The sequence below is a fragment of the Hordeum vulgare genome, chromosome 7H (assembly GCF_904849725.1).
Source record: "Hordeum vulgare subsp. vulgare chromosome 7H, MorexV3_pseudomolecules_assembly, whole genome shotgun sequence".
NCBI classification, from domain to species: domain Eukaryota; kingdom Viridiplantae; phylum Streptophyta; class Magnoliopsida; order Poales; family Poaceae; genus Hordeum; species Hordeum vulgare.
The window spans coordinates 466,728,046-466,743,641 of record NC_058524.1 but is presented as its reverse complement, the minus strand read 5'-3'; positions in this window follow the sequence as shown (position 1 = coordinate 466,743,641).

Below are 15,596 nucleotides of genomic sequence, written 5' to 3'. Positions count from 1 at the left end.
AGATGAAGTAGGGTTTGGAGAGGAGATGGTGCTGATGAAGATGTTGATGGAGATGCCTCCCCTCCGACGAGAGGAGTGTTGGTGATTGATATGTCTCAAATGTATCTATAATTTTTGATGGTTTCACGCTGTTATCTTGTCAACTTTGGATGTTTTGTTTACCTTTTATATCTTTTTTGGGACTAACTTATTAATTCAGTGCCAAGCGCCAGTTCCTGTTTTTTCTGTGTTTTTCACTCTTTTCAGATCTGATTTTGGAACGGAGTCCAAATGGAATTAAATCCCCGAAATAATTTTTTCCAGAACGGAAGAAGATCGGGAGGCTTTAGGGCCAAGCAAGTGGGCCCACAGGGGGCCCACAAGCCGTGTTGTCGCGGCCAGGGGGAGGCCGCGGCAACCAAGCTTGTGGCCCCCCTGGCGCTCCCCTGCCCTAGCTCTTTGGCCTATAAATTCCCTAAAAATCCAGAAAAAATCAGGGCATCCACGAAAACACTTTTCCGCCGCCGCAAGCTTCCGTTTCCACGAGCTCTCATCTGGAGACCCTTCCCGGTGCCCCGCCAGAGGGGACTTTGGAGTAGGAGGGCTTCTTCATCGACATCATCGCCCCTCCAATGACTCGTGAGTAGTTCACATCAGACCTATGGGTCCGTAGTTAGTAGCTAGATGGCTTCTTCTCTCTCTTGGATCTTCAATACAAAGTTCTCCATGATCTTCATGGAGATCTATCCGATGTAATCCTCTTTGGCGGTGTGTTTGTCGAGTTCCGATGAATTGTGGATTTGTGACCAGATTATCTATGATATATATTTGAGTCTTTGCTGATTTATTATTTGCATGATTTGATATCCTTGTAACTCTCTCCGAGTTTTGGGTTTTGTTTGGCCAACTAGATCTATGATTCTTGCAATGGGAGAAGTGCTTGGTTTTGGGTTCATACCATGTGGTGACCTTTCCGAGTGACAGAAGGGGCAGCAAGGCACACATCGTGTTGTTGCCATCAAGGGTAAAAATATGGGCTTTTATCGTAGATATGAGATTGTCCATCTACATCACGTCATCTTGCTTAAGGCGTTACTCTGTTCTCATGAACTTAATACACTAGATGCATCCTGGATAGCGGTCGACATGTGGAGTAATAGTAGTAGATGCAGAAAGTATCGGTCTACTTGTTTTGGACGTGATGCCTATATATATAATCATTGCCATAAATAACGTCACGACTTTGCGCGGTTCTATAAATTGCTCGACAGTAATTCGTTCACCCACCGTCTACTTGCTTCCATGAGAGAAGCCACTAGTGAACACTACGGCCCCCGGGTCTATTCACACCTATCGTTTCCACTTTTGCTTTTACTCTGCTTTGTTACTTTGTTGCTTTCAGTTCTCACTTGGCAAACAATCTACAAGGGATTGACAACCCCTTCATAGCGTTGGGTGCAAGCTCTTTGTGTTTGTGCAGGTACTTGTGATAATCCTTCACTAGATCGATACCTTGGTTCTCAAAACTGAGGGAAATACTTACCGCCGTTGTGCTACATCACCCTTTCCGCTTCGAGGGATCACCAAAGCAAGGCTCCAAGGCCACGGGGGGAGTCCTTTGCATATTTGCCAAGGAAGTCCCTAAAGGCGTAGCTGTAGCACAAGGATTCCTGGTGCCGTTGCTCAGGAGTATCAAGACAAGAATAGTCTCCCGTCAGCACGCTTCTTTCTGGCGCCGTTGGAAGGTCTTTTGTTGCAGTAGCAGAAGTATTTCTGGCGCCGTTGCCGGGGAAGGAGAGATCTATCTAAGTAGGTCTCACAAACTCATCTCTTGCATTTACTTTTTTGCTAGTTGCCTCTCGTTTTCCTCTCCCCCACTTCACATTTGCCGTTTTCATTTGCCTTTCTCCTTTACCGTTTTCTTTTGCCTTTGGCCTTTTGCCGTTTTCCTTTGCCGGTTTTCTTGCTTGCCTGTGTGCTTGTTTGTTTGTTGAAGTCATCATGGCTGAAAACACCAAACTTTGCGACTTCTCGACTACCAATAATAATGATTTTATTAGTACTCCGATTGCTCCCGCCACTAGTGCGGAATCGTATGAAATCAACGCAGCCTTGCTGAATCTTGTTATGAAAGAGCAATTCTCTGGCCTTCCTAGTGAAGATGCCGCATCCCATCTCAATACCTTCATTGAGCTTTGCGATATGCAAAAGAAAAGAGATGTGGATAATGACATGATTAAGTTGAAGCTTTTTCCTTTCTCGTTGCGAGATCGCGCAAAAACTTGGTTTTCTTCTTTGCCTAAAAATTGTATCGATTCTTGGGATAAGTGCAAAGATGCTTACATATCCAAGTATTTTCTGCCGGCTAAGATCATCTCCTTACGTAACGATATCATGAATTTCAAGCAACTTGATCATGAACACGTTGCACAATCTTGGGAGAGGATGAAGTTAATGATTAGAAATTGTCCCGCTCATGGCTTGAGTTTGTGGATGATTATACAAATCTTTTACGCTGGTTTGAATTTCGCTTCTCGCAATATCTTGGACTCCGCCTCAAGTGGAACGTTCATGGAAATCACGTTACGAGACGCTACAAAACTCCTAGATAATATCATGACCAACTACTCTGAGTGGCATACTGAAAGGTCACCTGCTAGCAAAAAGGTACACGCTATAGAAGAAATTAACTCGCTTAGTGCTAAGATGGACGAGTTGATGAATTTGGTTGCTAGTAGAAACACTCCTTTAGATCCTAATGACATGCCACTATCTTCCTTGATTGAGAGTAGCAACGCTAGTTTGGACGTTAATTTTGTTGGTAGGAACAATTTTGGCAACAACAATGCTTTTAGAGGAAACTATGTGCCTAGGCCTTTTCCTAGTAACTCCTCTAACAATTATGGAAATTCCTACAACAACACTTATGGAAATCACAACAAATTACCCTCTGATTTGGAGAGTAATATCAAAGAGTTCATCAACTCTCAAAAGATTTTCAATGCGTCCATAGAGGAAAAACTACTCAAAATTGACGATTTGGCTAAGAGCGCTGATAGGATGTCTTGTGATATTGATGCTTTGAAAGTTAGATGTGCTCCTCCCAAGGTCAACTTGGATGAAACTTTGAAAGCTATGTGTGTCTCCATGAATGAGAGCAAAGAAAGAACCGCCCAAATTTGCGCTAGGCATGAATGGTTTAAAAGGGTGCGTTCTAGTGATGCAAATCACGAAGATCTTAAAATGTTTGGTGTGACTCCTCTTGAATCTTTGTTTTCGCGTGTCAAACCTATTGATGAAGGGGCTGGATATGAATCCACTTTGGTTGAAAAATGCCCCAATGATTCGGAGTCCACCTATCTTGATGATAAAGGTGTGGAGAATGGAGTATAAGAAATCAAAATTTCGGGTAGTAACAAAACTCCTACTTTGGAGTTCAAGGAATTCAATTATGATAGTTGCTCCTTGTTTGAATTCATTTGTTTGATGCAATCTATTGAAAACTCTCCACATGCTTATAGCCAAAGCAAAGCCTTTACCGTGCATATCGTAGATGCTATGATGAAATCTCTTGAAGAGAAGCTCGAACTAGAAGTCTCTATACCTAGAAAACTTCATGATGAGTGGGAACGTACTATCAAAATCAAGATAAAAAAACTATGAGTGCAATGCTTTGTGTGATTTGGGAGCTAGTGTTTCCGCGATTCCAAAGTCTTTATGTGATATTCTTGGTTTTCGTGAGATTGAAGAGTGTTCTCTTAATTTGCATCTTGCGGATTCTATTGTCAAGAAACCCAATGTTGTTGCCCAGTTCTATGTCACCGTTCACTTCTCTCCTAATGTCGAGCGCTCCATGGTGTGGATGACTGGGACTCAGAAGATGACCGGTACCTGGCGTGAATTCATGGCATTCCTCAAGGTTGAGTTTCAGGGAGCTGACACTCCACTTGGGTCGCGTCCTCATGGTGCAGCTCCCACTGATAGGGCCCCCGCCAAGGACAGATTGCAGCAACTCTATGTGAAGAAGGGTGTGCTCCCCAAGCATCTGGACATAATGCATCGGATCTTCCGCAACACCCTCTTACCTCGCATTGGCAACTTCGACGAGGTTCATGGCTCTCTGGCTGAGATGCTGCTGCTCTGTGAGGAGGCTATGACTAAGGAGTCTGCCCCTCTTGATATTTCTGACGTGATGTTCACTGAGCTCTGGAACTGCATCATGATGCGCAAGGTTCCCATCTACGGGCCCTATCTGTTCGCTTATATCCGTCAGAAGTGGCAAGACACCTATCCGCAGGAGGAGTTATACATTCAGGCTGACTACATTGTGCACGAGGTTCCTAAGGACTCTTGATGTTGACATCTCCAGCGGATCAGAGGACGACATCACTCCAGAGGCTACTTGGATGCAGGCTCAAGGTTACCACTGGTCTGGCGCTGAGGAGGAAGAGGAGGAGCAGGACGACCCGGAGAGTATCGACGAGTCTGGCGATGCTGAGGATGAGGAGTAACCACCTGTGGCGTTAGGTGTGCCCTTTTTTGGTGTCTTGTGCCAAAGGGGGAGAGAGTCTAGGAGCTGGATTTGCTTTCAGAGTCGAACTTTGCTTTGCTTTGCTTTCTTTCGTGTTTTGCTTCGAACTTGGTTTGCTTCTAGTTTGCTATCGTTTGTGAGACATGAACTTATGTGAGATTTATTTCCATCATATGCTGTGAGTCATATGCCCTGTATTGTCATATATCTCTATCTTTTTGTTCTCATATTATTCTCTGTGCAAATTCGGTATTGTAATCAATCCACCAAAAAGGGGGAGATTGTTGGGGCATAGTTTATGCCTAAGTAATTTTGGTGATTGATGAAAGTACCGTAAAGGACTAACCGTGTGTGTTAAGGTTTCAGATAACACACGTCAACGGCACAAGACGACTCACCTCCTCGTTCATGGAACAGAAGCACAACGTTCTCTACGATTCTCTTTATTTGAGTCATAGGAAAGCCGTACTATTAAGAGGGGAACCGTAGTGGAAAGGTTTGGGTGGAATCAATCTTTGCACTCGCACACTTCACATATTTTCCCCTTGCCGGCAACTCTGGAGTGGCTCCCACCTTTGTGTTTCCTTCATCTTTGCAAATGGTCCCCCAACGGTAGTACCGCTGGGCCTAGCGGTAGTACCATTGGAGTGCTAGCGGTGGTACCGCTGCAGCCAGCGGTAGTACCGCTAGCTGGCGGTAGTGCCGCCCCTGGTCAATGGTAGTACCGCTCCAGGAGCATTGTACCGCCTGCCTAGCGGTTGTGCATGGACAGACCTTTTTGCGAAGACTTTCTTGGCGGTGGTAGTGCTTGCACTACCAGGGGCCCAGCGGTAGTACCGTTGCACCCAGCGGTAGTACCGTTGCACCGAGCGGTAGTACCGCTGCACCGAGCGGTAGTACCGCTAGACACGGGCTGTGAGTAGGAAAACGTTTGGATTTTTCCCCCACAATATAAAGGGTTCTTCTAGCTGTGGAACCTCACCTCTTATCCTCCCAAGCTCCATTGTTGCTCCCTAAGCTCAAAAGTGCCCGATCTCTCTCCCTAGCCAATCAAACTTGCTGATTCTTTAGGGATTGGTTGAGAAGGCCTAGATCCACACTTCCACCAAGAGAAAAGTTGATCCCCCCACCAATCCCTTGCGGATCTTGTTACTCTTGGGTGTTTGAGCATCCTAGACGGTTGAGGTCACCTCGAAGCCATATTCCATTGTGGTGAAGCTTCGTGGTCTTGTTGGGAGCCTCCAAGCTTTGTGTGGAGTTTGCCCCAACCTTGTTTGTAAAGGTTCGGTCGCCGCCTTCAAGGGCACCTATAGTGGAATCACGGTACCTTGCATCGTGCGAGGGCGTGAGGAGAATTCGTGGCCTTAGTGGCTTATTGGGGAGCATTGTGCCTCCACACCGCTCCGACGGAGACGTACTTCCTGTCAAAGGGAAGGAACTTCGGTAACACATCCTCGTCTCCATCGGTTCCACTTGTGGTTATCTCTAACCTTTACTTTGTGTATGCTTATGTTGTTGTCTATATCTTACTTGTCTTAATAGCTCTCGTTGTTAGCTTCATTAGGGTTCACCTCATTGTCATAATATTTGTGAACCGATATGTTGTTTACCTTAACTTGCTAAGTTTATTTAAAAAGTGGTCGTTGTCTATTCACCCCCCTCTAGTCAACCATATCAATCCTTTCAATTGGCATCAGAGCCACGTCTCTTTATTAAGGGTTTAACCACCCGAAGAGTATGGAAGGCGAAGAGGGAATTAACCATGGGCAACCCGAGGCCATGGACTTGACTTCGGTCACAAGGGACGACTTGAAAACGGCTATGGCCGCCCTCAAGACGTCCTTGACGAACGAAGTCAAGACCATGCTTAAAGAGTTAATTGAGGGATTTAAAAGTTCTCCCGAACCGGCTATAGTGGTTAAACCCACCGTCACCGATTCGGAGGCCAACTCCTCTAAGGAAGCGGCTAAAGGTATGCGACCTTCCTCATCTCACGAAAAGGATGGGACTGTAACATATGCCTCAGTTCCACCCCCCATGGCCTATGGAGGATCCGTTCCCGCACCGCGTCTTAATCCTGTTGGTCCTCCTCCTAAGCTTGTAAAAGGTGACTTTGCTAACTGGGTATTTTCTATTAAGTCTCATTTGAATCACAGCTCAACAAACTTGTGGAGAATCATCGAACAAGGATATTATCCCCATGATCCAAGCAACCTCACTCCAAGAGAAGATGCAGACAATCAATACAATCACTCCGCTTTGTTCATTCTCCAGTCCGCAGTGCCACCTGAAGATCTTCCTCACTTGCGTCCCTTCACATTGGCCAAGGATTGTTGGGAGCATATTATGGTGTTGTATAAGGGAAGCTCAAGTATTCAACGATCCAACTATGAAGTGATACTTGATAAGGCCGATGAGTTTGTGATGAAGGAAGACGAGGACCCTCGTGATCTCTATTGGAGGGTGACTACTATTGCTGTGGCACTCAAGGATCATGCGAGCAAGGTTGTGGATGATACATGGGTCAAGCGCAAGTTTCTCAAAGCGATCATGCCTTTCAACAAAGCCATGTCATCTGTCATCCGTCAGCGGCCAGACTTCCACTCCTTGTCTTCAAGTGAGGTGTTGGATGAATTCATTGCAATGTCAATCATGAACGAAACAGCCGACAATGCACTTGCTCGTGTTCGCTCAAAGACAACTTCACCCAACCTTGCGTTGAAAGCAAAAGCAATGCCTGAATAAGAAAAAGAGGATGATGAAGAAGAGAGCTGCCCTGAAGACACAAAGTATGCCTATCATGAGCACATGGCTCTTGCATCAAGGCAATTCTGGGGCAACAAGAGGAACTGAAGACCCACCTTCACCAAGAACAACTCGAGTGGATTCAAACCCAACCAACGAGTAAGGACATGTTATAACTGTGGTAACGTGAGTCACTTTGTGGCCGAATGTCCCTATGAGAAAAGAGAAGACAACGGGGGCAAGCTCATTCGCAAAGACAAAACCAAATCATTTCCAATCAAGAACAACTTTGTGAAGAAACCCCACCCAAAAGGGATGGTGGCCCTTGAAGAGTACCCTTCCGATGATGATGATGATGATGATACATTGGCAATGGCTACTGTTGCTATTGCCACTACCTCTCCCCAGAAGGTGTCTCTCTTCAACGCCCCCAACGAGAACCACATCACCAAGTGCCTCATGGCAAAAGGTATCAATGAGGTAACTCCCATCATTAAGACCAACATCGCTTCCGCCCCTTCATTGTTAAATTGTGCTGAAGATAGTAATGTCGGGGAACTTAATGAGCATTATCTTGACAAGTTTCTGTGCACTATTAAGGGAGAACCCAAGAAGCACTTTGTTGCTCTCTTGGAACAACTGGGTGAGGCCACTGACCTCATTGAGTCTCATGAGGAGACCATCTCCGAGCTTCAGGGACACAGTCGTGACTATGCTGATGAAATTGTTGAATTATCTAATGCTCTAGAAAAGGAGAGCACTCTTCGTTTGGCCTTTGAGGAGTCATATAACGATGACTGCGCTAAAATGCAAAAGAAACTAGATCATGATTATGTTCTTACTCGTATGCTTAAGTCTGAAAAGTATGCTCTTGGGGTTGGCCATGACAGACTCAAAGAGGAGTTTGACACACTTGACAAGGCCCACAAGGTCTTGAAATGTGTTCATTTCTCTCTGAAAGAGTCTCATGATCAACTCCAAGCAAAGCTTACCAAGGAGATCTCTACTTGTCCTCCCTTTGTGTTAATTGATAATGCTTGTGCAACTAACCCCTGTTGTGAGCATGTACATCTTGTGGAGGAAAATGCCAAGTTAAAGGAGAAACTTGAGAAGGGCCTCGTGACATGCATACAAGGTGAGAACAGTCTAAACGACCTCTTGAGCACTCAAAAGGGTGTTGTAGGAAAGGAGGGACTTGGACTTACCTCCAAGTCAAAAGGTAAAAGGAGGAACAGGAACAAACGATCTCCTACCCTCATGGACATCTTTGTCAAAGAGGGTGAGGGGACTCAGAAGGTGAACAGGAACAAGGTGGACTATGGAAACCTCAAGAAGGGCAAAACCATTCCTACTAACACAGCCGACAAACTCAATTCTTCTTATGTCTTATGTTGTGCTAGTGATGGGCATGTTTATGCTAGATTTGTTGGTTCCTACAATGAGTATACTGAATGGGCTATCTGGGTTCCTAAGACCCTTGTCTCTAACATGAAAGGACCCATTAAAAATGGGTACCTAAAACTAAGCCTTGATCTATTGCAGGAGTTTGCTTCCGGTGGGGTGTCATGGTTGCTCGATAGTGGAGCAACAAATCATATGACCGGAAGCAAGGACTTAGTGGTGGATGTGCATCCTTCTCCATCTATGCCCACCCATGTCCAATTCGCCGACGCATCCTCGTCAAAGGTATTGGGATTTGGTAAGGTGGCCGTCTCTCAAGATTTATCTATTGAGAAGGTCATGCTTGTTGAGTCACTTGCCTACAATTTACTTTCGGTTCGTCAACTCGCAATTATGGGGTTTTCCACATTCTTTAATCTTGATACTGTGGTCCTCCTGCGGAGCAAGACTCTTAAATTAGCCTATGTTGGATATGTCGAAAATGGTCTTTATGTGGTGAACTTCTCAAAGCGACCCACTAAGACCGCGACATGTTTAATGGCTAAAGTTGATGTGGGCTGGCTTTGGCATCGCCGTTTAGCTCATGTCAATATGAGATCTTTGCAAAGCCTTCTGAGAGGGGGACCATATTCGTGGACTAACAAATGTGAGTTTTGCTAAAGATCATGTTTGCAGTGCCCGCATTGAAGGAAAGATTCATGAAACTACTCATCGTCCAACGACTCTTATCTACACTAAGAGGCCATTGGAGCTTCTCCATATGGATCTGTTTGGTCCTCCATCATTTGATAGTCTTGGAGGCAGAAAGTATTGCTTGGTGATTGTTGACGACTACTCAAGATATACCTGGGTATATTTCTTTAAAAAGAAGAGTGAGACTCAACAAACGGTCATCAACTTTGCTAATGAAGCGCAACGTCAACATGAAGCAAAGATCTTGATGATTAGAAGTGACAACGACACCGAGTTCAAGAACTACACCTTGGATGAGTTTCTAGGTGATGAGGGAATAAAACACCAATATTCTGCACCATATACCCCTCAACAAAATGGCGTGGCAGAAAGGAAGAACCGGACCTTGATAGACGCTGCAAGGACAATGATGGCAGAATTCAAATCTCCATATAACTTCTGGGGAGAGGCCATCAACACAGCATGTCATGCATCCAATCGGCTCTATATTCGCAAAGGCTTGAACAAGTCTCTGTATGAGATTCTAACTGGAAACAAACCCAATCTCAAGTACTTCCGGGTATTCGGTTGTAAGTGTTTCATTCTCAAGAAAGGTGCACGGTTAGCTAAATTTGACTCTAGAGCACATGAGGGCATCTTTGTTGGTTATGCTACAAACTCTCATGCTTACCGTGTCCTCAACAAGTCCACCGGACTCATTGAGGAGACGTGTAACGTGGAGTTTGGTGAAAATAATGGCTCCCAAGTGGAGCAAAGTGGTCTTTGTGATGTAGGTGATGAAATTCCTCCCCAAGCCATAAGAAGAATGGGGATTGGTCAAATACTCCCCATTGAGGAACCCCTTGTGGCCGAAGGAGAAGGACAAAGCTCTACTCAAGTGGAGCCATCACCTCCACAAGTCCCACACGCTTCTGATAAACAGAGAGAAGCCTCTCAAAAAAATGAACAAGCTCAAGGTCAAGATAAATTGCCCAACAATGATGATGTGTCTCAGGATATTCAAGCACTCTCCCAAGACTCCGAACCTGCTCACGATCAAGATCAAGTGCAACCACGAGATCCAGACCAAGTTGAAGCACAAGATCAAGATCAAGAGCAACCACAAATACAAGAACAAACTAGTGAACCTGCTCAAGTCTAAGGACAAGATGATCAGGAGACTGTCTCACAATTCCCTTCTGCAGCACCAACAGCCGACTCAAGACGCAAGGGCAAGCAAAGTAAACAAGTCGATGTTCCCCCGTTATCTAATGAAGAACTCTTGGAGCGTCGAGCAGCCAAGATTGCGAACAAGCTGAGAGTCAAGTCACATCTTATGAAGAATGTACTTGGCAGTTTGAAAAGGGGAGTATCCACCCGTCAACAGATTTGGAATTATTGTGAGCATCACGCGTTTGTTTCGTATTGTGAACCTCAACAGGTACAGGAAGCGCTCGATGATGAGGATTGGCTTATGGCCATGCATGAAGAACTTAACAACTTCGAGCGCAACCAAGTCTGGGATTTAGTGCCTAGACCCATGGAGGAACATAATGTCATCGGGACCAAATGGATATTCAAGAACTAGCAAGATGACAATGGGATTCTGATTCGAAACAAGGCATGATTGGTGGCTCAAGGCTACTCCCAAGTCGAGGGTATCGACTACGGTGAAACCTTTGCCCCTGTTGGTCGTCTAGAATCTATTCGCATGTTGCTTGCATTTGCTTCTCATCATAACTTCAAATTACAACAAATGGATGTGAAAAGTTCCTTTCTTAATGGTCCTTTAAATGAGTTTGTCTATGTCAAACAACCCCGAGGATTCGAACATCCCAAGCTCCCCAATCATGTGTACAAACTTAATGAGGCACTCTATGGCCTTAAACAAGCCCCACGTGTGTGGTATGAGTATCTTACTGAGTTGTTACAAGATCGTGGGTTCGAAATTGGGAAGATAGATCCCACTCTTTTTACTAAGAGGGTTAAAGGGGTTTTGTTCATATGCCAACTATATGTTGAGGATATTATCTTTGGCTCTCCTAACATTTCCTTCAATGAAGAATTTGCTGCAGTAATGACTGAGAAGTTTGAGATGTCCATGATGGGAGAGTTGAAGTTCTTCCTCGGGTTCGAGATTAAACAAGGTCTAGAAGGGACATTCATCAAACAAGCCAAGTACACTCAAGACATGCTCAAACGGTTCGAGCTCCAAGATGTCAAACCGGTCAAGTTCCCCATGCCAACAAGATGCAAGCTTGACACTGATCCCAATGGTAAAGCAGTGGATCAAAAGGTATATTGCTCCATGATTGGATCCCTCCTTTACCTTTGTGCATCTAGACCGGATATTATGTTGAGTGTAGGGATATGTGCACGGTTTCAATCCGCACCAAAAGAAAGTCATTACATGGCTGTTAAGCGAATCTTTCGATATTTGGCTCATACCCCAAACTTTGGCCTTTGGTATCTTAAAGGAGCAAAATTCAATCTAGTTGGCTATTCTGACTCAGATTTGGCAGGAGATTGTGTGGAGAGGAAGTCAACGTCTGGAGGATGCCAATTCCTTGGTCGCTCATTGGTAAGTTGGTCGTCAAAGAAGCAGAATTGCGTCTCTTTATCATCCACCGAAGCTGAGTATGTGGCAGTTGCAAGTTGTTGTGCACAATTGCTATGGATGAGGCAAACTTTAAAGGATTATGGCGTCACTTATGACAAAGTGCCTCTTCTATGTGACAATCAAAGTGCTATCAAGATTTCCCTCAACCCAGTGCAACATAGCAAAACCAAACATATTTTCATCACTTCATTCGTGAACATATCAAGCTAGGTGATATTGAGGTTCACTTCATCCACACCGAAGAGAAACTCTCTAGATGAAGCAAGGTTCCGGGAGTTAAGGCATGAGCTAAATATCATTGATTCAAGTAATGTGGATTGAAACTAGGCATGTTGCACCTCACTATGCATTCTATCTTGGTCTAGATGTGGGCATGGACATAGGGGGAGTGTTGTTCTCTCAATGAACTTTTCCTCCCCCCATTATGCATAAATCGATCTAGTCTTTCACTTTAGCCATTGTCAAATGGCACTTGTTCTTGTAAGACGAGCATTGGTCATGAACCCAAGGATAATTCTTCGCGTTGTCATACCTTTGTCTCAAACATAGGTGGCCTCGGCCACCGCCCCCCACCTTTATCTCATATAGAAGAAAGGATATAAAATGACAAGTCAGTATATATTTCGGGTGCTATCTTCCTTTTCCACTTACTTGTCATTTGCCCACGTTCTTCTCTTATCCTAGGTCCCGTTGTGACATTTGCAGCGGTACTACCGCCAAGGGTAGCGGTACTACCGCCAGGACCCCAGCGTTACTACCGCCAGGGGTAGCGGTACTACCGCCAGGACCCCAGCGGTACTACCGCCAGGGATAGCGGTACTACCGCCAGGATCCCAATCTAATACGACCTAACTAGGAAATTTTTAGGGCTGTCTCAAGGGGGAGCGGTACTACCGCCTGGGGGAGCGGTACTACCGCCAGGTAGCGGTACTACCGCCAGGTCCACAACGGTACTACCGCTGGCCCGTACCCCTTGGTCTATATAAAGGAGGGGGAGCCCGTTTTTCCCTGGCTCTTTCTTCTTCCTCGCGGCTCCTCACTCCCCAACCCCGAAATCCCCCTATTTTGATCTCTATTCGTGGAGCTCCTTCTCTCCGTTGGATTGGAGGGTTTGCTCCACTTCTCCTTCCTCCTCCAAGGGCCATGAATCCCGGTAAAGCTCCTCCCCTTCTTCTCTTGGTTGATGTTCTTGTTCTAGGGTTAGGAGCATTGGTGGTTTGGATCCATGTCTTTGATCTTGTGCCTTGTTCTTGGATGGCATGAAGGAGATATTTGAGGGTAGTGTAGGTCCTATGAATCTTTGCTATTTATTTTGCCATGCCCTAGGATTTACATGTTTATATCAAGCACTTGAACTATGTTTGGATTAGATCTAAAACTTGCTCTCTCTTGCCTAGGCATGTACTTATTTCGGTGGTACTTGTGATCCTCATGTGAGTAGGGCTGTGGTGGAGTTCTTAGTGTTCATACACAGCCCATGCCCCTCGTAAAATTCGTGTAGCCACATCTATGGGGTCTATTTTATCTGTCAGATCTGAAAATCAAACCCCAGCGATACTACCGCCAGTGTAGCGGTACTACCGCTAGGACCCCCAGCCGTACTACCACAAGGGGTAGCGGTACTACTGCCAAGAGGATTCACTGTGTATTCTTTTCATGTGCTTGACAATGAGTGTTTACTTTTCTGCCTTTTCTAGTTCATTGCCTTGACTCTTTTTGTCGCTCCTTTTCGGTGTGTGTTTTGTGTCACAGGTGGTGCTCGCCGCTCGAACCCCTCATGGGACACGCTGTCAAAGCATTATCGCAACCCAGAGGCTCCAGAGGGCTCCGCCACTTCAGGTCTGCAACCCAAAAAGCAGGCCTTCAAGAAGACCGCTCACAAGGACAAGGGGATCAATGTCCGCACAATGCCCCCTAAGGAGTTTATGCGGTTCCGCACTCAAAACCATTATCTCCAAGAGCAGGCTGTGATCAAGAATGTTGAGCATGTTTGGGCAAGGGATCACTGCAGGATCTACCGTGATATTGTCATGAATTTCAAGAAGAACTTTGTCCCCGTTCAGTGGATTGACCTGGCTCACCTTCAGCGGAACCTGGACTACTTTGGTGATGCTCTTTCTCTGATTGACAAACTGGGCATCAAGGACATCATCACTTTCAAGACAGATTTTGACCCCAATGTTGTTGCCCAGTTCTATGTCACGGTTCACTTCTCTCCTGATGACGAGCGCTCCATGGTGTGGATGACTGGGACTCAGAAGATGACCGGTACCTGGCGTGAATTCATGGCATTCCTCAAGGTTGAGTTTTAGGGAGCTGACACTCCACTTGGGTCGCGTCCTCATGCTGCAGCTCCCACTGATAGGGCCCCCGCAAAGGACAGATTGCAGCAACTCTATGTGAAGAAGGGTGTGCTCCCCAAGCATCTGGACATCATGCATCGGATCTTCCGCAACACCCTCTTTCCTCGCATTGGCAACTTCGACGAGGTTCATGGCTCTCTGGCTGAGATGTTGCTGCTCTGTGAGGAGGCTATGACTAAGGAGTCTGCCCCTCTTGATATTTCTGATGTGATGTTCACTGAGCTCTGGAACTGCATCATGATGCGCAAGGTTCCCATCTACGGGCCCTATCTGTTCGCTTATATCCGTCAGAAGTGGCAAGACACCTATCCGCAGGAGGAGTTATACATTCAGGCTGACTACATTGTGCACGATCCTGTCAAGCTTCGCGTCAAGGATAAATGGGCCAACCCATCAACTTCCTGTCAGCACATGGATACTGACACAGAGACTGCTGCTTACAGAGGAACCGCCTCTCAGTCCCGCTCTTCTGCCATGCCATCTTGGGCCATCAAACTACAGGATAAGATGAAGACTCTATTCTGTATGCAGGCTAAGGGCCAGTACCAGACGCACGTGGCTCAGAAGGAGGGTCGCCAGAGGCACAAGCGTGTCCTAAGGACTCTTGATGTTGACATCTCTAGCGGATCAGAGGACAACATCACTCCAGAGGCTACTTGGATGCAGGCTCAAGGTTACCAGTGGTCTGGCGCTGAGGAGGAAGAGGAGGAGCAGGACGATCCGGAGAGTACCGACGAGTCTGGCGATGCTGAGGATGAGGAGTAACCACCTATGGCGTTATGTGTGCCCCTTTTTGGTGTCTTGTGCCAAAGGGGGAGAGAGTCTAGGAGCTGGATTTGCTTTCAGAGTCGAACTTTGCTTTGCTTTGCTTTCTTTCGTGTTTTGCTTCGAACTTGGTTTGCTTCTAGTTTGCTATCGTTTGTGAGACATGAACTTATGTGAGATTTATTTCCATCATATGCTGTGAGTCATATGCCCCATATTGTCATATATATCTATCTTCTTTTTTCTCATATTATTCTCTGTGCAAATTCGGTATTGTCATCAATCCACCAAAAAGGGGGAGATTGTTGGGGCATAGTTTATGCCTAAGTAATTTTGGTGATTGATGACAGTACCGTAAAGGACTAACCGTGTGTGTTAAGGTGTCAGATAACACACGTCAACGGCACAAGATGACTCGCCTCCTCGTTCATGGAACAGAAGCACGACGTTCTCTAGGATTCTCTTTATTTGAGTCATAGGAAAGCCGTACTATTAAGAGGGGAACCGTAGTGGAAAGGTT